Genomic DNA, 27,249 nt, shown 5'->3' on the forward strand with positions numbered 1-27,249 from the left:
ACAACCAGAAGAAAATATTTTTGTTAAAAAACAAACTCAGATACACTGTTTATAAGCTTTCTGATCAGTATAACCTTAAAAATCTTTTTTGATAATTTGAATCCTTTAATTCTGTGGCAGTGTTAATTTTAAATTACTCTTAAAGTGTGATAATGATGTATATGCACACCTCTTCCTTGGTGTTGGAACTCGACCAATTTACAAAGACTAACAGTGGTGACCACAGTCATGTCTTAGGTACACTGTACCTTTATTAGTCAACAGCTGCAAGCAACTTGCACAAAGTAAAACCATCTTGATTAATAAATTGAGGAGAAAAAAATCAATAAATAGAATGTTCAGCTTACTTTGCAGGACACTTTCACATAAGACTGTTCAAGCTATGGGATCTATGGCAGCCTAAACTAATCAATACATGGATATTTTTCTTCCTGTTGCTCCTGCTGGTAGCACTGATGCAGGGAATGGAGGACCATGGTAGTCTGGGATTAGATCAGTTTAAACAGATCTGAAACCTTGTTCTTGCGTGCACTGAGTAACAGTTCTGCTCATTGCTCCTATGACCCACTTCAAAGTGTCTCTAGTAAGGAAGTACAGGACTTTGTGACTTTTGTCTGAAGGAATATTAACTTCACAGCACAGTAAATTCATATGCACTTATGTTCCTTTGCAGTACGTGCTGTTCTGGCAATATTCCAGCCTTGCATCCTCACATGACCAGCTGGTTAGTCTATTCGTGTGGCCTCTACTGTCCTAGGGCTGACCAGATACCACCTGCTGCTGGAAAGCTTTCTCTGTAGTGGAAAGCACTCTAAAGTTGAGGGTACATCACCTTCAAAATGTGCCTCACACTCCTGGAAAAAAATAGGTGCTAATGGCTTGGACAGGGATACTCTTCACTGGGGAGAAAAATGACTGCGTGACCAGGCCCAAAGAGTTGTGGTGAATGGAGTTAAATCCAGTTGGTGGCCAATGTCAAGGGCAGATCTGAGTCAGAATAATACTCAGATTCCTCCCTGGCCATCCTACTTATGCCCAACTGTTTAAACTGTTTAAAGTAGGTATATAGAATCATAGGATCATATGTGCAATACCAAAACAATGTCTACAAAATGATGTTTGAAAGTGAGAGATAACAGAAGAATACCCACTGAACTCTCATAGGTAAAGAATTAATCCAATCAAACATTGAGATTAGTGATATACATGTTTTATTAAGCATTCAGATATTCACTAAACCTTGCTATATGAGACCTAATAATTCTAACTTTATTCAAATATTCATGGATAAAGGTACTTGTAAGCCTAATAGTAACAAACCCAATGATAATACAGATAACAGTCACGAATGCAATTAAGGCTACTGGTAGTTTCATATGGTCAGGTGTAACCGGCCAGGAGGATGCCACCATGCTACTGAGATCCTCAAGTAGCTCTGTCCTAAAACTGGCTTTTATAAGGTTTCTTTACCTATGCACAATTACTAGCAGTTACAGTCCAAAACCAGTTCCCCAAAATGAGTACTACAAACCACAGGCAAAGTGACAGCTTTCAACATCTTGCTGAGGAGAGCTTGCTTTCACACCTTCAAACAAAATGTTTGTGCATTCAAGTCAGTGCTGCAGCCCACCATCCGGTCTGAGAGAGGGAAGGACAAGGAGAGATCGATCACCAGAAATGGCTTTGTGAGTAGGTGAGAGGTGGTGATGTTTCATACAAAACTCAGCAATTCTGGTGTTCTGCTTCTTGAACGCCTAAGCGTGCAGAAATAATAAGTCACTGGTAAGGCTCAAGAATTTCTAAAGTTGTTGTAACTCCAGTCACATCACTGCAACTTTCTGCATGTCTGCAGGGTGTACAAAATGCAACTTTTGTGCATAAAAGTAATCTGTTGTAGCTCCAGGATCAGAAGGAGAGTCGCTATTCTTTTCTTTTCAGAATAGGTAGCTCAGGCCTTTCAAACCCAAAGGATGACAGATGGGACCATACTGATGAATTATGTCAGTATGTACCTCACTGTGTTCCCTTTAGGCCTTTGAAATAAGCATTTCTTCTGATCCTTCATCATTGATGTCTCTTCTGACAGAAAGAGTGCCTGCAGAGGTATAAAAGTGTAGCTGCTAAATGCTTCTCCCTCCCACTGCACTGCCCATCCTTTATGATGGTAACATGACCCTTACCAGGCATCCAGCAAATGACAGGAGCAGAGTGTACAAAAAGGAATATTTGGTGAGCTACTAAAAATCTGGATAGCCCAGAAGGAGTTGAGGGTTCTTAAGCCTGAGGAGGAGAAGAGCATAGAGGCACCATAAGCCTGTTGCTGGCAGTGCGCAATGTCCAAGGAGAGAAAAGTTCATGGTTATGGAATGAAGACATGATTTGTTTAAAGTGTGAACCGTCTAAGAATCTTCTGGAAAAAATGCAATGTTCCCCTATTTTTATTTTTGAAGCTGCTCCCCTGCCTTATCTATCTGATGTGGCACCAAACACCTCTTACTCATGCATGTATATTTTGCTAAACACAGATCCCACCCAGATATTTCACTTAGATAATGCCACGTCTGAGCTGCTATGCTAGTGCTGATTTCTGACATATCTTTCCATCTCTTGAGTGTAATCAGGAGATAACTTGCAATGATACCTCTCTGAGCTGTATGGCCCAAAAGACCTCCTTCTTTCTCTCAGTACAGTGACATCGGATCTACATTACAAGCCACCCCTCGCAAAAGTTGCTTTTAGAGACCCTGGCAGGACTATTTAGGCTTGGATTCAGATTACATGCTTTCACCAGAGAAGGAGTAGCCTTCTTTCTGCCTTGGTTTAGCTGCCCTTCAGCCTCGTGTGAGCATTTTCAGTGTAAAAACTAATTTCGTGATCTTGCACGATTGACCATTCTCTCTTTTCCTTTATCCAGAGGTAGCTGGAGAACTATCACCTAAGTTACATCATTAGATGATTGTGTGACTGGCACTTTCAGGGTGACAAGCATGTCACTGTACCAGAACCTCCATCCAATGCTTACTGAAACTTCACCACCACCTGTCCAAACATCTCACCCAGACAAGACTCATCTTTCAGGACTTTATACTTGCAGTACCTGCCTCTGCTGTTAGGCTGCCAAATGTTGCTCAAATGTTGTTGCTAATTCTGGAGGTACTCTTACTTTTATGATACAACTTCATCATATTTTTGCAAGATTAAAAGACACCAGCATTATGCAGCAGTGTGACTTAATACTGTTAAAGTGAATCATTATATTTATCACTGTATATATTTCAAGTAAACAGTGACAGTGTGGCCAAGTGTGCACTATCCTTAGGAGTTGTGCAATATCCTTAGGAGTTATGCACTTGCAGAACCCCATCTCAGGGAAAATATTTCTGTAAGACTTGACTGTTAATAACATAACATTGCTGTGGATGCATTCTGAACTCACAGTCAACCGAGATATCAGTGAATGTGGCATAGCTTAGGCTTTCTGCTGGCTATTGCTGCTAATTAATAGCTTTTTGAAATACAAAAGTGGTTCTAAAGTCTCTCTAAAGTGGGAAATAAATGTCATACCGTATGGGATTATTATAAACCATATCTTTGTTTCACAGGCTGTCATATAATCCTGCATTACGATTACATACTGCATTCTGCTACTGTTTTAACAGAAATAAAAGCAGATAATTGCTTATTGGAAAGTGGCAGGTCTAGAAGAGCTTCATTATGTACTGAAGGTTCTTAAATGTTTGACAAACTACATAAGAATTGCTCATTCTCCTATTCCTGCTTTTAGCTACCTTGAATAGAAAAGAACAGCCTTTGTTTCTTAACACCACAGATATTTTTTAACAAAGATAAGATGAAAAATAACTCTACCAGTTGATACTTCTGTTAGGATAAATTCTAGAGTATAATGATTAGTAATAATTCTTACAAAAAAATTAACTAAAAAGTACTTCAAAGATTGCAAGTGCTCAAGATCTCCATTTTACATCTGATCTGGAAAATGAAATGCTCTTCAGGCTTAGTGAGATAGAGGTGCATTTTCAGGCCATGCTCTGCACTTCATCAGTGCAGCCCACCCTGGCTTCTCATTCAGCTTCATTTGTAATAATTGCCTAAGCCCAGCTACCACAGGGAGCTCCACTGCATATATACATAAGTATATCCCACTAACAGACCAACATCTGGATCAGCCAGAGAGGGGAACAGGATGAGCCTATTAGTGCTTGTGCAAGTGCTGGGGTTTCTGCATTGATTTGTGGGGCTGGCAGTGAATTTATGTACATGTGCATTGTGTGTGTGTGTGTGTGTGTGTGTGTGTGCCCCTGTTGTGGGCATGAGTATGTCTATTCCTATTTGGGATGTGCTACCAGTCAGCTCTGGGGGCACAGAGCTGTGGCAGCCTCACTGCTGTTGGATTTCTGGATGTGGCAACCCTGAACATGTGCCTTCACAGCTAAGGACATTTACCAATGAGCTGCATGACTGCCACAATCAACCCAAAGATAGGCTGACCATTCAGCCTAACTCCTGCTAACACTGCTACCAGCCAAATATTTCAGAAATATCAGCACCCAAAATAGTCTGCCTTCCTAAAAATTCAGCCCTAATAGAAAGTTTTATGCACACAGAGTTTCGTCCAGTGGAGTACCCTAGTACAACACAGCCCTAAGACTAAACAAACCTCTGCAGTTACATAGAAAGAAGCACTTCGACTGACATGATGACAATTTATTGAGGAAATAAAACACAGCAGGTGAAAAGTATTGTATTAGCTTCTCATAATCTAAAATTCATATAAACTCCAATCTTATGTAGGCTTCAGACTGTTCAATCTCAGTCTGGCTTTTGCTACTCTGTTCCCAAGTGCTAATTCGCTGTAGATATGCTTAAAACCAGTCTTAGAATACTTAAAGATTGCATATCAAATACTTTCATTGTGAGCCAGATGTCTGTGTGTCTATGTTGATGCATGATTTGATGAAACTGAGTCTGGAGAGCTATACATCTAAATTCTATTAGGATGATAACATTGGTCAATGACATCCAAATTTGAATTAACCTCTCAGCATCTTATATCTGCTCAGCCTACTCCTTGTTCATTTTAATTGCTCTTAATTAAATGAAAACCACAGACTGACAGTGTGCAATGACTTATCTAGGAAACAGATGACCTGGACTGAGACTTTCAATCTAAAGGTGGTAGACCTACCAGACTGTTGATCAACCTTGTGTGAGATTCTTCCAGAACCTTCCATCACATGCAGTCTCCAGCTTCAGTGGCCAGAGCAGACTCCCCTTTGCAAAAGTGGAACACAATTTTATGGAGACAAAGAGCAAAGGAGAGGCAATCCTAACTGTAGGCTGGAAACAAGAAAATCTGCCCTGAAACAAATGTACATTATACAGTCCTATGATCAACAATTGGTCTTTATTTTTTTATAGGCTTATTTTGATATGATTTAGGGAGAATAAGCATATAGGATAAGGACTTCCAGGACATATTTTTAGGATTTGAATAGAGCATTAATATCACACAGGTGCTATGTAATTATTCACTTACCTAGGAAAGACTCTAAATGTTAGAAGACAAGGGATTATGCTGTGCATTTCCTTACAGAAGAATTGATTTCACTGTGGATCGTCTGCTGCTTTTTCTCAGTAATAATAATTCTACTCAGCATTTTCATGCACTAAGATGCACAGCAGAAAATAAACCTCAACACACAAGCCTGCTAAACGTGTGATTTTTTAGATGAAATCCAAAGTCTTTCTTCCTTAAAAGAGTGTTTGCAAATAGCAGCTGATATGCTTGTTGGGCAGATGACTTGTATTAAAAATATTTTGGCAAACATATGGATTAAGTCTTGCAGCTACAGAAGAACTCAGTTCAATTAAAGTAAAAGGTAAGTGCATTGATTTTAGTTGTGTAGGAACAAATCCAGGATATTTGGTAAAATGGTGCTGTTTTAACCATTAGAGAGAACACAAAGATTGAGCACAGATCCTTAAACGTACTATGGCCTTAGACTTTAGGATTCTAATTTTTGAGAAGTCTGTAGGATGATCCTACAAAAAAAGGATATTTAATGATAACGATAAATTCAAGACACTAGCATTTTACAATAGTTGTATCTGGCTATTTTAAACCAAATTTTAAAGAAAAATTTCATGCATTTGATACATTTCTAGGGTCTTATTTTATTGAAACAATTTTTAAAATAAAGCTTTTTCTGCCCTCAAAAAAGAGTTAAATCTCTTTATGAAAAGTATTATCAGACACAGTACAGGTTCACTAGGTGGCAGCATAGTTAGCAATTTCCTCAAAAATCTACCTCATATTCCATGCATGTTTTAGGTACTTTTTGGCAAAGTTGGAAATGAAAACAGATAGAAAAATAGCTTCTTAGAAAGTCTGTATTAATAAAAAAAAAAGTATTGTAATATGACATGTTCTTTTAGAACATGTATGAATTTAAGGCTATGCTCTGTATCTGAGACAAATGACATACATACATTACAATGTGGAAGGAAAAGATAGCTTTTAATCAAGTCTATAGCAAATGAAATCTGAACTGCAGCTTCAGAATGAAAAAAAGAAAGAAAGAAAAAGTAATAGTCAGCTGTTAAAAGGTACTATAAGTATAAAAGTTATATAAAGTGTGTATATACAGATAAAGATATATAAAAGGTATTATAAGTATTCTGACTTGGCCCTAACCAAGGGAGAAATCTAGTCAAAACTGCACCTCAGGAGGTATAATTATTGCCTGTGATCCGCAGAATAGGGTATAGGGCAAACAGCATGGTGCCAAATGGGAGAACAAGGTGAGCAGAGAAGGAAGTTTACCTCCATGGGTAACGATTTTCCACACTATGCTGATGGCTGTGAACTTGTAGCTGAAGTGGCCCGCTTTGGTATGAGACTGAAAATGGATCTTATCCTCTTGCAAGATCCTCTGTGATTTCATGGTTTTACTGTAAATGACAGATTTTTCCCTTCTCTTTAAAGGGAAAACTAGGTTAAAACCTTCTCAGCAAGGAAAACAGATATAAAAATACATTGGTAAATGGACTGAAATAATCCAGTCTTCTCAAGTTCAAAGATTCAGATGAGCTGATTGGCCCTTCTTGCCTCCGTATACACCTTTATGATCAACAATCATAAATTCAGAATGGATAATGATGATTTACTAAAATGTTCTGTAAGCAAGCTCTTTCCTGGTACAAATCAACGTAATTATCCAATAATCTTTGCTCTGCAATGCTGCCTTCAGCCAGTTATGCTTAATGTGTGTTTGCAATGCCGCTGCTGCTAACTCACGGGGAACCCAGCCATGTAGTACTGAGTCAGGCAATGTTTTCTTTGTCTGTCTAATTTCCCCTCATTAATGACTGCAAGATCAGTTACTTTATATTTCAAACTTCAGGACTAATCCCTGCCCTGCTAAACGGAGTGTTTTACCTTTTTTTCTGAGATACCTTTGGAGCATAGTTCAGAATTGTTTCTTGTGCCTTTGGCCGCTTTTTGGCCTAGGAAAGGAACAAGTGTAGTGGATGACAGAGAGTGACGCAGTCCTGAGCTAAATTCCAGTCCTCACACTTAATCACAGGGACTGGGTACCATTCACAAACTGCTTGAGCTGTGCACGTGCTATTTAGGATCTCAGCATTATCTCCTGATGAAATTACAATTGTGTCCAATCAGGATTGACACATGCTTTTAGACTTTTGGCAAGCACAATACCTACGGCTTAGAAATTACATGTAGTACATTATAGGTGTTGCTGTTTGTAATGAAATTGAACAGATTTTGTATTTTTATAGTGCTAGTAAATATTTCAGGGGATAGGACTAACAGAAAATATTGTATTTGGAGAAACTCTACTAACTTTAATTCAAATTAAGCCCAGTAACTAGAATCTTAATTTCTTAAGCCCGGTAGAGCAAAGATAAAATATAACACCTAAATATATGGATTTTTTTTTTATAAACTGTACATATTAGTGTATGATATATAAACACCTGTTCATTTGTTCAATTCAGTTTTCTTGGGGAAAATTGATACTATCATCAATCTTTTTTCCAGAACAAGGACTAGATAATCAGCTAAGATTAGTAAGTAAGAACTTCAAGCCTTGATGATACTCCAACTCAGGTGCTAAAAGTCTTGCTATTGCTACCATATTGGCATGAAGATTTTCTAGCTCCTTTGAGTCTCCTCTCCATCGTCAGGACTTAGATCTAACAACTTACCTTCTGCATCTCACAGGTTGATATTCTGAGATGTCAGTATTTCAGCCATGGAAAGGATGTTTCCTTTTCAAGCAAGGATAATAGGGATCAGGACAGGACTAGTAGTGCATTCAGCCCACTCCCTATCATGCCAGGCATTAAACCTAAGCGTCCATCAAGGCACCAGATCCAAGCCTGTGCTGAAAACTAGACAGGAACTGAAGTCTTTTGCCATGGAGAAGGGAGAAGCAAGGAAATACACTTTCTCTATCAGATGTTGCAAAAGCAGAATAACTGCAAGCCATCCGCATTGCAAAAGGTTTGCCAAAAGGTACAGCTCTAAAACTGTATAAACAATTTGGATTAAGAAACATTAAACACATTCACACCTGCTTTCAAGCTCTGAATCTGCAGGTCTGCAAAATGTCATCTATTTGAAGAAAAGCAGATTTTTTTTTAAGTAAACTTCTGTTTCGAAATGATAAACTTATTGTTCTACTGTTAACTTTACTGTCTCCTTTACTCCTTTATCTTCCCATTAGTTGAAATATACATCACTGATTACGACTGCACAATAGCCACAAATAACAATACTAAGTTATTCCCTTCTTTGCCTTCTCTCCTTGGCCTATAAGCTGAAGGTTTTTCAAATAATTCTACATAACAATCACTGAACTTTATAATACAAACAAATTGAAAACCAACAACAATCTGCTACTATATACTGAGAGTTGGAAAAAAATTTATTCTATTTTACTGTTAAATACAAGAGCCTTTCAAAGTGAATGAAAGACAAACTCCTGTTTAAATCACATGATTTAAAGACCAATGAAAACCAAACCACTGGACAAGAGTATTTGAGGTGAGACTTGATTTTGTGAGATATTCATTTATAGGTAAAGTATTGCAGGCTTGATTTGAATTAATCTGTAATTTTAAAGTCCCAAAGATTAGGGAAAACAGAGACATTCATTTATTCACATAAGGAAACTACCGGGTGTTTTTTTAGAACAGAGTAGACAGGGTAGGAAATCAGTGAGGCATTCAACAGCACAAACGTGTTAATAGTTCACTTGTACTTCAAACGTAGGGTTGCAATCCTGGCAACCTGTTCCAATTCAAGTAATATTTCTGAAGTCAAGGGAGCTGTTTGTACAAATAAAGGTACTTGGTAATGTGTTAAGTTCTATATTGTTATATGCAAAGCCATTGGGGTCAGAAGCTGCACTTAAACCTTTTTAAGTTATATTTAATGGAATATAGAATTTTTCTGTTGAAGTTCCTGCAAAATCAGTAGTGGTATGGAAAGAGCTAGACAGTATTTCATAACTGTTCTTATGTCCACATATCTGCAATAAGCCTGGCTACTCAGGCTTATTGCAATAAGACAATAGAAGATAAGAAGAATGTGATATTTACGTTTAGAAAGCAATGGGAAGGCAAATGGGTGCATCAGTAAGGTGGCTGCAGCTGCGTTATTATAAATGCATTATATATTCATAAAGTTTGCTCAGGGAACTTGGTGAATCTATTCTGAGTACTTGCAATTACCTTCAATTGATACAGAAATGTGTGTAGGCCAGCCTGCTGGAAAACAAATCAAGATTAAGTCCAGTTTACCTTCAGTGTTTTCCTTAGCTTTTGCAAAGGATAAACTCTGGCTTGCTGACTTGAGATGAAAGTGCTAGCTAAGTTAAGAAAAGCATCAGCCTTGTTCTGAAATGTGGGCAAAATTTAAGTACATTCCCCCTACCACCTCATCTAATAAATCTTCCTGCAATGAGTAACCCAAAATTTACAAAAAAAATCATGGCTACAGAATCATAGAAGAGTTGAGGTTGGAAGTGACCTCTGGAGGTCATCTGGTCCAACTCCTATGCTCAAGCAGAGCCATGTAAAGCCATTTGCCCAAGACGATGGCTTTTTAATATCTTCACATCCTTCCTGGGCAACTTGTGCAGTGCTCTGTGAGCCTCACAGTAAAAAAGTGCCTCCTTGGTGTTCAGAGGGACCCTCTTGTCTTTCAGTTCCCCCCACTGCCCTCAGTTCTGTCACTGGGCACCAGTGAAAAGGGACACTGCAATCAATATATGTTTTACAGCATCTGTCCATGTTGATACTCTACAGGAAAGTCAGAATATCCTTTTTCAGAAGAGGATTAAGCTGAATGCTATAGATGTTCTAAATCCAAATAAATTTATCTGTGTGGAGGCTGTCTGCAAAACAGCAGATGAAGTTTAAATTCATGCCCTACCTCATTTTCAAAACAGCTTTTCTATGCACGTACCCTGAGACTGGATTCTCAGTGCATTATTTTCATGTTGTGGAGATAAGACTTCAGATTTCTCCAGAGGTGAACAAACCAGAGCTGTTTACAGGAGTCCAGTGTTTTAAATGTCTTCCAGAATGTCTTTCCCCAAAAGGCTTTCCAATTTCTAGAATTCACAGATCTGTAGAGCTCAGATGCATTGTTACAGAACTAAAGGTACGTACAGAGCCAGAATTTCTAACATGCCCTAAAAAGACATTTGTAAAGAATAGCTTTGTTATTTTTTCTAAAGATTTTTATCAGAAACATTGGTTGTAAGAGCAGGCACAGGTGTTGGAGACTCAATAAGGCTGAGAGTCATGGCACGTTAAACTTTTGTTGTCTGTGGCATTATGCTGTACAGACTACTGAGCTACGCTTCAGTGGAGCTTGTGCTCCTGTGAACCCTTTCCTGCACTGCACAGCCATTTGTTATCTAAAATTCGCACTGAGAATGCCATGGGAGGCTCACTGCTCTTAAACAAATGAGTTCCTATATTTACATAGTAATTTTTATTCTGATGCACACTCAAAGCACTTTGTAAAATTGGGATATTTCCTATACCAGCAAACTTCTAACAGCCCTTGTTGTTCCCTATCATGCAACAAATGGCTACTTTGGACAACTGGGGACAAACACCATTCTGCTGCATCTGATGTCATTGCTATGCCATTGTAATATTTTTATGTTCAGAATATGCATTTTTGAGCATTGCCTTTTAATTGTCTTTTATGATAGAGTGGTCATTTTCAGCCCAATCCCCTCTAATTAATAGCATGTGTGAAGAACTTACATTTGGACTAACAAATTCCTGCATTTGATAATGAAAGTTCTTTACTCCATGCGGTCCTGAGAAATTCAGCATTCTTGAACACTTCTTCCATTAAGAGACTGCATGTCCAACGATAGGAAGACCAAGGCTGTGGTAATGCACATGAAAGCATACTCATGAAATCATACTCTACCATGTTCTTCCATCCATGACAATCTTTGAATCCAGAGGATCACAGTCTAGCCTTACAAGGAAGTACACTGAATTAGGAAATAGGAATTGTGCGTGCCTGGTCAGCCTGTCAAGTGCTTTTAAAATACGGTTAGGAGGATTTTAGTTGAATCAAAACAGTTACCAGAAAATTGGTAACAGAATAGATTTTAAATCTTATTGCAAATCACAAGTACTTTTTTTCCCCCGCTAAAGATACTGATTCAAGCTTCCCTTGATGGGAGGAACGCTATGGGAATAGTAAGACGCTTCCGATCCCATGGTAAATAAACTGTAGACTTGAAACATAGCTGATGACTAGATGAAAAACGGAGGCTCTGATGTTTCAGTGAGCAGTGTACAGCCATGCTGTTTACTGGCTATTGGTGAGAACAGGAGTGCTGTGACAACTGGAAACTGCAGAGGGAATTTAAAAAGAAAGTAAATATTCATGCTGGAATGTAATTGGCAAACTAAGGTTAACATTGCTAGTTTCCTTGGGATGGAAAACATAGCAGAAAGAGAATGCAATTTAGATGATGGCTTTCGTTGACATATTAACTGAAAGCAAGTATTAGGCAGTGCCTCCCTTTACCATACGATGCATTAAATTCACACTAAAGTCAATGAGAGTTTGAGCACAGATGGGTACATAAGAAAGTGTCTGGTTATGTATAAATAACTGTAACAGAACTGCTCTCCTGAGGAAGATGTTATCCAGCTTTGGTCAAGCTGTGAAGAAAAAAGGTATTTTCAGAAGATACAGTAAAATAAACAAACATAAAGTGACAAAGACTTTTGTAATTAATTTCAACACAAACAAATTGATATTTTGGCAAACTTCATCAATGGAGGCACCAGCTAGCCTGCTGTGTGCTTGCCGGCAGATGTGCTGAAGCAATTAGCAATATGCTAAGGTAGTCAAGCTCATTCTGCAATTTGTTCCAGAGTATCTCCTTTAACTTAAATACATTTGGAAAATTGCTTTAAAATAATTAAAAAACCTATTTTTCTACAGCATTTTTCTCCTAGAATCACATTAATATATTTTGACATGATCCCTTTCCATCTTTAGCACTTCGGTAAAGGTGTTAATACTCCTCTGAAAATAATTCCCTTGTACTTTTTTGATTTATTTTGATATAATAAATCCTGGGAGACATATGGAAATAATGAATAACAGACTCCCCTTTATCAAGCTTCCATGTTAATTACCATTTAAGCAAATCTAATATTCATAAATTACTATTAATTTACAATCCATTCATAAATGAGACTTGAGACAATACTGTGATAAAAAAACACTGTGTGGTAGATTGATATGACTGTTACATAATTATTAATAATGAAAAATTTAAATATTAATGAATGGCTCCACTGTTATTTTTGCCTTCTTAAGCATCTTTTATCAATAATTTAATGGAAATAGGAAACAGATTACATGTTTGTATCTAAATCATCCCTTACAGGCATTTAGAATTCTTTAAGCAGAACAGAGACCACTAAAACCGTAAATAAAATCCTTTAATGGCATCGTTGCATAGACGTTTGCTCTATCCCTCAATCTGTCCTTTTACATTTTAGCAGAGTACCTACCTTCACAGTCCCTTCTGAAACAATTTCCTGATATAAACTTTGCTGAGAATCTGCTGTGTTCCAAGTTCCTGCTTCAGAAATGAAAGTTTTGTCTATGGGCTTTTCACTCATGACTACAAAAATGATGGGCAGTAGAATGCACTTCTAAAAGTGGCTAAAAATTTCAAGAGTTTCTCTACATTTAATATTTTAGCTGGGGCACACCTTTCAGTTTGATTTGCTTTAGTATACAGTTCTCTAAAAGTAATGTCTCTCCCAGTATGTCTTACGTGGTTCTCATGAGGAAACTGAAAACCCTAAGCATTGCAAAAATTCTGTGGAAGGAGGGAAACCTGAATGTAAAGCATTTTTTTTCAAATAGTAATTGTAATTTTTATATATATATGTATTAAAAACATGGTCTTTGTAAAAAGTAAAAGTTTCATATCAGAAAAAGCAACAAAACATTTTCTAAGAAGCTGGGGGGAAAAAGTAAGCTATTACAATATATTACTATATATGTGTTGATGGGTCATGCAGATACAGATGAAAAAGACATGAAGTCACTCTGTCTTCTTTCCCTTGAGTACTAGAATATTCCTCCTCTGTTTCAGAGTGCTTCCCAAGGAGGACAGGCAGAGCCACTGCTGAGATAAACTGCATTCTGAAAATTACAAAATAGTAATTTTAATCTAATACTCACATTTTAATAAAACTCTAATATGAATTAAGACTCTAACCTTATTATTTTTGTAGCACAAAGACCCCATGATCATCACTGAGTCAATTTAGCAGGACACAGAACACCATCCAACAGCAGTAGATAGGGTTTTCAGTTGCATTATTCATGTTTAAAGTTAAATAAGTCTTGAAATGCATTGCTTTATAGTGGCAGAGTCCTCTGCGTCTTGAGGAGGCTCGAGCCACACTTCAGTTAGAGAAATATTTGGGTTGTTGAATTTAGAGGGAGTATTATCATTGATTTCAACAGAAACAGGATCATTCCTTAATTTCTACCGTATTTACTTTTAGTTTTACCCTATTCCCTCAGTTTTAATCAAAGAACGTTGCTCTCTGACTCCATACTCTAGCTTCTAACACCACTGAAATGTAAAAAAACAAAAACAGAGCAATCCCTCTTCTTCAAAAATCTACCTCATGGTTTAAGCAGTAACCTGTCAGTCCCTTCTTAAACCTTCATTGGAATTAAAAAAAAACCCAAACAAACAGAGCACAGTGGCTAAAACTGGACAAAAGGAATGGGGAGACAAAATCTGTGTGGACTAATCGTCTATATAGGGTTAAGTCCATGAAATACCAGGCAACACAGACTATAGATTTGTGTTGTGTTGAAACCAAAATGTTGGATTAGGCACAAATACCATTTCCATAATTATTCTCATAGAAAATGTTAATTTCCTGATGTCATCAATTAGTCTGCTTTAATTGCCACATTTGGTAGTCTTTGTTAGAATTGTTTAGTGTTTGCCTTGCAGAAACTGGCATGAAAGTAACAGAACAACAAATTACAATCTATTTTTCATAAAGCTCAGAAATTATGACTGACACTTCCATGAAGACCTAATGCTTAAGATTTTGTGCAGCTCCTTTAACTATTTGAATAAAAGCTAACTTTTGTCTAGACTCCAAGTGGGACTTGGTTATTGAGGGGACTTGCATAATCACATCACACAGGAAGACTCTCATGGCATCAGAATAGAATTAATGCAAATACTTTTTTTCATCTAGAATACGTTCCAGTACTCCACTATTATGTGACATCCTAAAACACCATTGTGACAATCTTTAAGCATAATGGGGATCCATAAAAATGATTTTGTGCCAGCCTTCTATGCTGCAGATGTTTTAGCTATTTTCCCTGATTCACCAATATTTTTCTAAAGTATTTCCTGTAGTTTAATCAAGGATAGGCAGGAATGGCATGTGAGTATGTGATAAAATGCTATTGACTATGGAAGAGGTGCACTTTATTTGAGGCATCTGTCACTTCGTAAAATTCATGCTTTAGCGCATATCTGGTCATGTCACAAGACATTTTTAAAACCCTCATGCTTTCTTAGTGAAGCAAACTATTGTTCAGTTCTAGTTTCCTATTTAGTCTAGAAACAATAATATTCAGGAAGTTCATTGGTAGCACTTGTAGGTAATTAATTACATTTTACATAGTAAGATTGAATTTATTACATAGACATGGCTTTATTTTCCTATGTAAGGCAACAGAAGGAATAATTGATACTTCCTTTAATGATGCATTTTAATATGGATACAAGGATTCAAATGAGAGCCATCTATTCACTTTTCCTAGTGCTTCATAGTTTTTTTTCCTACAACTATAGTGAGAGAATTTGAGATGGCATGGAATGGTGTGAAGTCTGAACTCGCTATCACCACTACTGAAATGATCACATATAATTACAAAGCGACATAAAATGCTTCGGTGACACCACTCAAAATCGTGAAGAAATTATATTTTCTCCATTATTTATATTTTAATTCAGAAGAGCAATAATAATTTTCTCAAAGATAGTTCTGCTCCACTTGGTCTTAATTTTCTGTAAGACCCCAGTGGAATTTTACACATAGATAGCATGACTTCTGCTCAGGACAGCAGTTACATGGGAAGTTCATCACGAAACTAGCATGTTAAACTGCACAGTATGTTGCTTTTTGTTATCTTCCTGGAAATATACGATGAAAAGACAGCAGTTCTGTAAGCCATCTCCTCTTTTGCTGGCACCACTGCTGGCATTTAAAATGCAGAGAAAATTCTTTATGCAAACAAGAAAATACGCCACCTGCAGTCCCAGCATCCCACCCACTGCCTTGAAACAGCCAAAATAGAAGAGCTGTGGGTCTTAATTCATGACGGAGTATCGGGAAACCTTGCATGCAGAGAAGAAAAAGTGTCTGCTGCAAATAATTCAGTAATCTGAGAAAAGATTACTGATTACAAAATATATTTTCTATATATATATATAATGATTACAAATATATTTTCTATATATTTGTTCAATTTAATTTTTTTCCCCCACTAGTGCTTTATTTATTGAATGCTTCTGCTATAATGGACATAAAAGGTACATGTTACTCTCCATGTTCCTTTCAAGATGGTGCTGCTATTTAAAGATGCCAACTCAAGAAATTCTCCCAGGCATAGGCCAAAACTCATAAACTGCACTGACTTAAATAATAAATGGAAAAGGAAAAAGCATACCTTTCTGAAAGAATTTTTTCTTAACTATCCTATGCATTAAACAAGAGCTCCAGTTCATACGTATTTGACTTCCTTTACTTTATTCAGTCTATTGTTCAGAGTTTCTTCACCTAATGTGCAAAAAAAATAACAGTTCTATTTCTAGGTGAGGATTTTTGTGGTTTTTATTAGATACCAACATTATGCACTCCAACACATCCAGGTATTGATAATATATAACAAAAATTTCTTCAGACAAAGGCATAATAAAATTTTATTACACCCGTAGAACATGTTTAAGAAAGCCTGACTTTTTAAACCACTGCAAGACAGACTAAAACCTACTAAACTCTAATATTTGCTCCATACTTGTTAACAAGAGAACAGATATTCAGCAAGTTCTACAAAAGGACATGAACGCTCTCAATGCTGAGCAGAGAAAAAGTTTACTTTCTATTTGCTGAAACTAGGAATATATGACTCTCAAAGGTTTATTTTTAATATATATATATTTTTGTCATACCTGGAGAGCTGTCTATTCTTTTTTAAAAAGTTAGGCTGTAGAAAAGTATGATAGGATTAAGTTAAATAAGAATTTTAAGTATTGTTGACAGCTCGCAAATCATTTGGAAGCAGACATTTCTATCTGTATTCTCACTAGCTTCAGAAACCGCTAAAGGTAAAGCTCAAGCCAATAAATGGTAAATCACATAGCATTCCATGCTGTTTAACTATTGTTAAGACAAACAGTGACATATGCCAGGATCCTTTTATATGCTTCTGACATTTTCTTGGCCTCGCTGTTTCTAGGCTTACACTGCTGTTACCAAATATTTGCACCATAGTTCCGCTGAACAGAATCTCACTGATTTCTCTCAGTGGTGTACAGATGCAAAACAAAAAGATACCACCTGCCATGAAAAGCTTCCAGCTGAGTAAAGACAGTGGGTGTGTAATAAATGAGTACCAGGAATTAAACTGGTCAGTCTGAGAGTCGGTGGTTTTTGCACTGCAGCAGCCCAGTGGCTTTCAAGACTTTTCTAGGCAATATAGAAAGGAGTTTCACATTGGTGTTATAAGGAGATCAGTGAGGAAGCCCTACTGATATTTTGATGAAATTCTGGTAGGACTAGTATGCAAGGCACCATAGAAAAAAGAATTAATTGCTTGTTAAACATCTAGGCAGTTGGCTAATGGACGCTGGCAAAAGTGGCTAGGAGCTGGCCTATCAGTATAGCATGGGATAAGAAAAGGAGGCAAAGACACTTCTTAAGATGTCTGAGAGTGAGGAAAAGTGGCTTTTGTTCGAAGAGACAGACAGTGGGAGGAAGTGATAAAGTCACAAGTTGAAACAACAGCCTTTGTGTCATCATTCCTCTCTAATAATAATTTCACTGTCTTAGTTCAAGGGAAAATACAGCAAATCATACAAGACCATTTTGTGTGCTCTAGAATTATATCACAGGAATACCTACACTATTAACTCCATTTCCTGCAGGAAAACATTGGGATGATTCACATCTTTCAGGACTGAATTTTGGTTACTAGCTTACACCTCCTGATTACATGTAACAAGTTTGTGATTTAATGTGTAGACACTATTTAGGCCTCGGATTGCTTAAGCATTTTCTCTTTAAGTATCTTAGATGTTGTACTTCTAGGGCCAGAACCCAGCCAGTAGCCAGAGATCCAGGCATATTTTGCAGTTGCATGCTTATTATTTATTGACTAACACATCTTTTATTATCACCAAGGAACTTCAGATATCCTTATTCACTGCTTATGGAGACCAAATTCTCTCCGACTACACTGTAAAAAATGAGTATGAACAAATGACAGACTGAATATTTATTTTATGTCTTAATCAGAACTAAAGGGATAACACCTTTAGGCTATTTTTTTTAGGTTAATAAAATGCGGAAAGTTAGCTTTGTAAGATAAGTGATTTTCCCAATAATAGTCACTTTAAGTCTTAGCAAAAATAAAAATTTATAGTAGAGCTTATTCTCACTGTAATGGTCCAGACTTGACTATGGCTCTTCAACTCCAGAGGGGATCCTTTCAACCTTCGATTTCAATCATGTTCCAAATTCACGATATATCACACATCTCCCTGTCACACGGGACAGTTAAGTGTCACAAATTCTAGCCAAAGTCGAAGTAGAAATGAGTCTGATCTTAGAAAAGGTTGCTGTCCAAAGGCGAGAACTAAAGAAACCACCAGCCTTCTCTTTAATTGCGTTACATTTACCGAAGATACACTTACAGTTCCATTCTCCTACTGTTTTGCTTATCCCAGCAAATGAATGAATTTTCCTACTACAAATCGAAAGGTGTAGATTGGAAGGGAAACTAGAATAATACTGCTAACATTCCAAATTTCAAATAAAAGGATTCTGTGCCTTTAAGTGGATGGAAAGGGAGGATCTCACTCATGAGGCTAATTACCAATTCTTGCTATAATCTTAAAAGCAACCACCTTCATAATGAATTAATTAAAATATTTGTTTTACTCGGCATTGTCAATATCAGTGTTGCCTTTTAAAGCCTGCAATATTGGTCTTGACATTAGCTGACTCCCCAGAGATGTGCAGATGACTGAAATTTGAAGAGCCTCAGGGCTTTCTCTTCTTTCTTTTCTACTGCAGATCAGGATTAAATTCCCTAAATCAATGGTGTTACAGATCAGCATAGAACTGTTTTAAGTAGGAATAGGAGTAGGCACTACACCTCTTTCAGAACGCACTGGCAGAATTTTAGAAGAATCCAGGCAACACAGGTAAGAAGCAAAGCCAAATGTCACTTGCTCGCAAGACACATTTCCCAAGTGTTTGTCTCAAAAATGTGCGGCTCTCATACTATAGTCCTCAGCAATCTTCCACAAAACTTGTTGCTTACAATCATTTGAACTGATTACCACATTTTCTACGTATAGCTTATGGGTTATGCAAAACCAACAGTCCTGCGGTTCAAGTGGCAGTGTGGGTTTTGCACATACAGCAAATACAAAGGGAAGCCTATCCCATACATGCTTCTCACCTAGGAGCACTACTGAAATTAGTTCTACTCACTTAGTCCCCAAAAGCACACTGTGTCTTACTGTCACCTGCCCAGGATCTCTTTTTTTTGGGGGGAGAGAGAACTCTTGGAGAGCATAAATAATCTGAGGATTTATTTTAAATGCCAGTACTTCCAGAAGTACAAAAGGTATCTGAGAAACATTTTACGGCATGAAAATACGAATAGAGAAGAAACACACAGTGACAAAGCACCTGGTCCAGTGCTGGAGGAAAAACAGAGGTCACTAGCAAAAATAGAACAGATAATTTTCCTTGTAGATTTACAAACCTTAAAAGAGAGAGTACAACAGCAGTGATGAAATTGGCGCTGGTTCATATCACACACTTGGTCCACATTACATCATCTACTGACAGCACAGGAGGGTAAAGTTTCTGTTTCTCTTTCACAGTGACATTTTCCATAAATTCTAGAGAAAGTTTCTGTATTTTTACTTACAGGGACATTGCATCTAAAAGGGATTTGGTGGACATATATAAACCTTTCCTTCATTCCCTCTGTGATGCACAGCTGGGTCTCACAGAATTGGATGTCTGCAAAGCACATACCTGCCTGTAGACCTGTCTTCTCAGTAGCGGACATCAAATACATGTTACATCATGCACAAACCATTTTACAGATCTAGTAATACCTGAATGAACAGACAGAAATCTGACACTCGAAAGTGGTTCTTGCTCCTTGAATTAACCAGCTGGAAATGCAATGTTTGAAACTTCTGAGGAATGTTACTTTTTTCTTTGCTAGTCCAGAGTTGTTGGCATGTGTTGATGTATCCTGCATCCCTTGATAGAATATGGGGATAACAGAGGATATATTTAATGTAGAAGCCACTGTGGCCATCAGACAGGAGTATAACAGTTATAAAGTGTACACTGAGACACAACAGTGTCTTAAAACAGCCAGTACAGCCACAAAGAAACTGTACGCACTTAGGATTTGAAGTCCTGCTGCAGGGTGGATGGAAGCTCCTGTCACGAGAAAGAGCACCACCTGAGATAAATTTAGATATCCTTATGCCAAGTCCAGCATTCTCCTTTCTTTTTGGTAGATGCATTAGGTAGAATTACCGTAAGTCACATAAAAGCCAATAGCACTGTTGAAGTACAATCAGGTCTGGAAAATGAATTAAAACCAGCTACCAACTCCAAACAAGTGCAGGGGTTTCTTTTTCTCCCATAAGATACGTGTGAGCTCCCATGCAGGCTGGAGTATCCCCCTCTCCCAAGCCCAGCTGCTCGGTTACCTTGCCCTGCTGGAAGGTGTGAGCCCCAGGCAGGTCAACTCCGCTGTCTCTGGCTGGAGACTAGGTGTGGCCGGGCGGTCACGAATAAAACCCCAAAATAAGCGGGGGAAGAAAGAAAGAAAGAAAAAAGAGGCACTGAGTCACAAAAGCGTAATTTAAGTGAAAAAAACCCCACATGTTTCGGTGAATGACTCCGCACACCCACGACTCCCGCCCGGCTCTAAGGAAGGAAAGAAAGGGCGGGCAACCAGACCCTCACCCCAGGTCTCCCGCATCCCAGGTCTCCCGCATCCCGGGTTTCCTGCATCCCGGGTCTCCCGCGTCCCAGGTCCCCTGCATCCCGGGTCCCGGGCATCCCTGGTCTCCCCGCTCATCCCGGGTCCCGGGCATCTCTGGTCTCCTGCATCCGGGGTCCCCCGCGTCCCGGGCATCCCTGGTCCTCCGCACGCCCGGATCTCCCGGACCCCGGGTCCCCCGCATCCCAGGTCTCCTGCATCTCGGGTCCCCTGCCGGGCGTCCCCGGTCCCCGCCCCGCCCGTGGCTCCTCCCCCGCAGCCCCCAGCCCGCCGGGGCGGAACCGGGCGCTACAAATGCTCTTCTCCAGCAGGACTGGCGGCAGAACGGTGCGGGGAAACTTCCCCGGCTGGTCGGGAGGCAGGCGAAGAGACGCATCCCCGTCCCGACAGACCCGCCCAGCGCCCTCCGGTCCCGTGGGAAGCGGTGGGAGATGGGGGGGGCCGTTCCCATCGAGACGCGGGGGCAGCCGGGAGGTTTGGGAGTGAAACTTTGCCGCGGGCGGGGGCTGCCGGGGGCGAGCCGCTCCCGGGCACCGCGCTGACAACCGGGGAAAGTTTATTTTTGAGCCTGGGCGGCTCTCCCCGGCGGCTGCCCGGCCGCTATGGTCCCCGCCCAGCCCCGCGGGGCGAGCCGGGGGCAGCCGCCTCCGCCTGCCCGTGCGGCGGCGCCGGGGGGGCGCGCAGCCCCGGGGCGGCGAGCATCCTCCTCCTCCGGCGGCCGGCAGTGACCGCCCCGCTCCCTGCCTCGCTCGCCATGCCTCCCCCCGCACGCCTCTCGCCGGGGAAGGGCGAGGGCAGCCGCTGAACCAGCCCCGCACCGGAGAATTCCCGCGTCTCCCGGGCGCCTCGCACCTCCCCGCAGGTAAGCGGTGGGGGCTCCCCTTCGCCCCTAAACTCCATCCAGCCCGCAGCCGCTCCCCGGGAGCCGCGGGAATGGCGTGGCCGCTCCTGCCGGCGGCGGGCGGGGGGGGGGGGGAACGGGGAGACCCGCCCGTGCCGAGGGGCGGGGGGGAACAGGGAGGTGGGTTTGTTTTCCCGAGGTGGGTTTGCTTTTCCTTGCGAGAAATGGACTTTCAGCCTCGGGAGCGGAGCGGGCTGGCGCGCCGGCGGCTGCCACACACCCTCTTTTGTCTGCTCTCGGGTCCGAAAAGACTTTCCGTGCTGCCACCGCCCGCCGGGAGCCCGGCTCTGCGCAGCCAGCGTCCCCTTTATTGCCCCAGAAGTTGGGTTTTCCTTAACCTTTGTTTGAGAGTGAGGGGAAAAAATGGTGGTGTGCTGGTTATCTGGGAGGATGAGAGGCGGACGGGGAGGACAGGGCGGGGGGTTGCCCCCTCCCCTTGCGTGCAAACACAACTCGCTGCTAAATAAATCGCTCATCGGGTAGACGCGAGCTTAGCAGCGAGGTAGACTTCGAAACAAGTACAGCAGACAGCTCGGGTGCATGGGAGACGCTCCTCGATTCTTATTAACATAATCGCTGTTGGTGCTCGCATGTGAATTCAATACGTGTGCAGCTGTTCTGCAGGGCTGGAATTGCAATAGCTGTAGCTACTTGACACTTAAGACTAATTGTCATTAAGCACTGCTGGTCTGTTTTATGCGGTGCTTATGGAAAAAAAACCCAAACCCGCGGCTTTTAGTGCTTAAGAGCAAAAGTGTAGCATCCTGTGTAACAATAGCTACAAAATAACCTGTAGCGGTGTTGTGGACTTGCACTTCATAACGCTTTTAGGACACGCGAACTATACTGTACAATAAAATTCTGTCAACAAAGATATTGTCTTCACTGCCTTCGCTGATCCTAAATCAATACAGTGGCATCTATTCTGTTTTTCTCTAAGTATGTGGTGCTTCCAGTCTATGCGATGAAAACTAAGAAAGTGTCCAGATACAAAGAAACAGTGCTCTTTTTCTGTAGTTGTTTCTGTGGCACTTTGTAGAAACTGATGGGGGGGAAGCCTATTTAAAACAGAATATTAGATTTTCACTGAATGTAACTTCAATTACTTGATAATGAAGCCAAAGGGTCTTTTATGTTTGGTACACTTTAATGTACTTATGTTGCCAGTAAATGTACTCCTAGCAAAATACTTGTTAGAAGATAATTATAAGACAATTTTTAGTAATTTGAAACATGAGTTGCAATTACATTTTTGCACAGAAGAATGCCCTCATGGAAAAAAGATATGCGGTGGTTAAACAGTAATTTGCAAAATAAAACCATTTATGACTTATATTTTGTAGGCATAGAAACATGTTTTATTTGTTGTTCCTTTGTTGGACTGCAACAATGATCCAAATGAACGTTGGAGTGCCAGTGCAAGAGTTCAGCACGCTAGAATTATTTTAGTCCATGTATATAAATGGTTTTGCCCAATACAGCCTTGGAACAGAGCTTTGTTTTTATGGAAGCTCTGTAATCTGATTATAAAAGGTGGGCTATCTGAATTTAATCATGTGAAGTATGGATTGAGCAAGCCCTGCTACAACAAAGCACTGACATGCATGCTGACTCTCAGGCAGGCAGGTGAGTAGTTCCAACCTCCATTCCTAGTGATCCCCTGTGCTGTCAGTTCATTGCAGGTGGCAGTAGGTCCAGTAACTGCTCACTGGCTTAACTGCATTGCTGGACCATTCCTGGACGAAGCCCTCTTTCAGTATGTTCTAATTCTATTTCCTTGAATGATGGACATATGACACAAAATACCTGTGCTACGCATTGGTGCTCACATCAGCCACATCTCACAACTTGTATGTTCTTGGTTGGCTCGTACCTCTCTGGGGGCAAAAGAGGGAAATGAAAAGTGAAATTTGGCTGAAGACTGAAGTACATGTATAGAATGGCAGGAGAAGACTGCTACTTCTTGTGCCTTGTTCAGTGTATTTTAGGAGCCAAAAATCTGAAGTATTGGAAATCAGTAAAAAATATGAAACTTAAAGGTCGCTGTCATTAATGATTTCCTAGTTGGTTTTTTTTGTATGCTGCCAGTCTTATCTGTGATGGTAATAGACAATGTAGTGGAAGTAAGAGGAACTTGAAATCCTAGCTAGTAACGGTGATGGTGCCTGTATTTGGGTTGATGCCATCATGCTTTTTAAATGGATCAGGTACTTTTAGACTACATGTATTTGAAATTGTGGTACTGAAGCAAAGGGGAAATTTCAAATACTTTCCTAGAGTGCAAGATTAGAGGCTGAAAGTAGGATTAATTTCTGAAAATAAAGGCATCTTGTGCCTGTTTAGACACCTAAGATGTTCCAGACCTCTTTGAGGGTAATAGACAGCATCTAAGGAGAACCCAAACGCTTCTAGAAAGGCAGTTGAGGACCAGGTAGAGTATGCTGTTAGATAAGGTTTGTATTACAGTTCTACATAAAAGCCTTTAGGAAGACTTGAATCTGTTCTCCGAGAACCTTGTTGCTTAGATTTCTGATGCTGCAGTACGTTGGATATGGCAAGACATCCCAAATATGACCATACTATCATGATTTAGGGAGATTAATTCTTGATGCCCATTTAGCAGCAGCATTTTTGTATTACTTGCTGTGCTGCTAGCTGGTGAGTCAAAGATACTAATTAATAGTTTAAGAATTAGAAATCTTCCTGGAGAAGCTCGATATGTATCTTAAAACAGAGAGCTGTTTACACTCTGCACACCCACAGAGATCAAGAGAAGTTGCAGGCACTGCTAGAGTTAGGGCTTTAGGTTTAGTTTTAATGTAAAAATACTGTAAGGAGAACTTTCTGTTTTTCTTTATTGGATCCCACATCACCCACACAGTCTCTGGGTAATTAGCTTCTTAATAAGTGAACTGTTGATTACATGGAAAGGTGAAATGCTGGCAACACCAGTGAATTAAGCTACTGAACAGATGTTTTGCACGGCTGTTATCCTACCCACTAGTTTTAATAGCTGCTGGGTGTCCACCTTTTATGGAACTGTTGGAACTTCCACCTTTAACCATTTCCACTTAACACAATTCAGAATCGGGTGTGCATGTGTAATTGCTTTTCATACAGGTGAACCTTCCTAGGAGCAGCTTGTGTGGAACTGATGGATGAACTTAGTACTGAAGTATTCAAATTATACTGGTCTCTTAGTGTAAATGAAATGACATACTGCTTCTAGAACTTTATTACTTTATTACCTTTTATCTGCAGCAGCAGCACCACATGTTTGTATTGCTCAGTATTCTTATTTTGGTCTTTTTGTGGCAGAAATATTTCAAAGAGCACTTGGTGTTTTTTAAAATAATTGAATGACCAGAAGACCTAAGAAGGAAGGATTGTTTTTCTCAGTCGTCTCCTCTAGTTTGTGCTTCATGGTGTGGAAGGTGATTGTTCTCCTTTCTCCATGTTTCAGTACCTAAAAAAGGGTGACAGGGAGGTACAGGGCCACCTAATCAAAACTGGATGTCTAGGGAAAATCGTCAATGAGGTGTAATGATGTAGCTGAGATTTCAGGAAAGGTAATACTAAACCAGACTTGTGGAAAATGAAGGAATGAACTACTGTCTTGTGTATGAAGTCTCTGAAAAGTCTTATGCGGACTGTGAGACAGTTGTCACTTCACTCTCTTGTGTCCATTTATATGTCATTATTTATATCTCCTTGGAATTCTAGTCAATTGTTCCTTTTGTTGGAAATGTGACTATTTTCCTCCAGTTAAAATAAATAGAAACAAAGGACATATTTGTTTACATTTATCTTTTAATTTTACCCCACTGAGCTAAATGATGAAACTCTTAGTGAATCAGAGAAACTAGGATTTTATTGCTTCAATGAAGTACACTTCAGATTTGAAAATCACAAGAAGTGTAAAATACAGTATAGCAACTAGCTTAAAGACTAAGAACTAGGGTGGAAGAGAAAAATCTCTTTATATGAATTTGTTTTTCTTTCCTGTTTCACAAGGACAGTTGGACAAAGCATCCCAGTGCTAAGGTTTTAAAACACATCAATATAAAGTGCTAAAATTTGACCATGTTGAAATTGCACATTTCCATAATTCACTCTGGATGTAAGCCAGGAAGGACACTTTCAATGCAGTGTTGATACAGTTGGGCACTAACAGTTAGCCTGTGGGTCCTGGCAGCTGGTTAGTGGCACTTAATTCTTTAACTCAGACTAGTAGAAGTTTGTGCTTCGATGCCTGTGACCCATGCCGGGACTACAGCAGTAGCTCAGAGGGCATATGAAATCAAGGCAAATTTTTAGAGCCTTCCAATGACAGTCACACTACTTTCTTCCAATAAGGGAAGGAATTCTGAAAGTAGCTTTAATTTTTGTCAGTTTAACCACCATCAAAGCAGACTAATTAGGAGACAGTTAAAATCCCTTTATTGGATTTGGTGCGATAGTAATATAATTTGTAATATAATTTGATCTTTTTTCCACATTCTGCATCTGAATGTGGCTAAGTAAATGTCCCTGCTTATCTGTAATCAGTTGAAAACCAAGTTTGTATCTAATTAGTTTTATCACTTACATTTTGTTGTGTATTAAATTGAAAAGAAAATGTGCCATTGCTTGTGCTATAGCTTGTCTATTCACCTAGTTACATGTGTAAAATTGCAGCTCAAAGGCTGGAGTTTTCTCTCTCGTTTGTGTAATTCAAAGTAACTAAGGTGTATCATGTATTAAAATACAGAAGAAATATATTGAATGGTATGTCGTAATTAAAACTGTTCCAGTTACTCAATTGTTGTTTGGCTTTACTGAAAAGCATCTGCTTATTTGTTAGGATTCACTGTGTGAGAAACTACAGATCAATTAATAGCTTTTGGAGCTGTTAGGATATTAAGCCATTTTCCTGTGTACTGGAAAACTCATAATAAGTAACTACATTGTATTGATAGTGCTTGTCCTTCTTCATGCAAGTTGGCAGGATTGTCAAGGAAGAATGTTCTAGCCTAGGTTAATCCTGTTACCTGTATTTTTGCATACGTTCCTTTTTCTGCATGGGTACATGCACAGGCACTATTTCTCTTGCTCAAATATGAAATTTGCAATGAGATATACATTTAATGTGTTCATTTTTGGAATGGGGATGAGTGCAGCACTGTGTTTTGGGGCAGCATATTGCTGTGGCAAAAAAGCTTTCCAAAGGAAGTATTCCTGGGAGCATGCAAGATGTACACAGCTTACCAGCTTCAGCTTCTCTTTTGCATGGTCTTGTGATAGGCATGCTTGGTATATGGGGTTTGAGGCAGCCTGCTGAATCCAGAAAAAGAGATGCACCATGTAACTATGCTATGAGAGGTGACTGTCAGGGTGGGGGTTGTTGGAGGTCAACTGAGTAAACCTGATGCAGTGTATGAGA

At 39.6% G+C, this 27,249-nt stretch overlaps 2 protein-coding genes across 7 annotated transcripts in view; one reads left to right on the forward strand and one right to left on the reverse strand.

Moving 5' to 3' along the window:
* The window catches only part of SAMD3 (sterile alpha motif domain containing 3), a 76,056-nt gene extending 54,185 nt beyond the window's left edge, over positions 1-21,871 (reverse strand). For 3 of the 6 annotated variants that reach the window (XM_054061489.1, XM_054061487.1, XM_054061483.1), the window contains exons 1-2: positions 21,745-21,871; positions 20,631-20,683 (exon numbers count right to left, since the gene is read on the reverse strand). The gene's annotated coding sequence lies outside the window, so the exon portion shown is untranslated. Of the gene's footprint in view, positions 1-5,206; positions 5,293-6,844; positions 11,652-20,630; positions 20,684-20,889; positions 20,915-21,744 lie in introns of those variants that run through there. The other 3 variants (XM_054061485.1, XM_054061486.1, XM_054061484.1) reach the window with 3 other exon arrangements.
* TMEM200A (transmembrane protein 200A) overlaps positions 21,265-27,249 on the forward strand; it is a 54,314-nt gene continuing 48,329 nt past the window's right edge. The window contains exon 1 of the mRNA XM_054061490.1: positions 21,265-21,788. The gene's annotated coding sequence lies outside the window, so the exon portion shown is untranslated. The remainder of the gene's footprint in view (positions 21,789-27,249) is intronic.

The sequence above is a fragment of the Cuculus canorus genome, chromosome 3, assembly GCF_017976375.1.
Source record: "Cuculus canorus isolate bCucCan1 chromosome 3, bCucCan1.pri, whole genome shotgun sequence".
Classification (NCBI taxonomy): domain Eukaryota; kingdom Metazoa; phylum Chordata; class Aves; order Cuculiformes; family Cuculidae; genus Cuculus; species Cuculus canorus.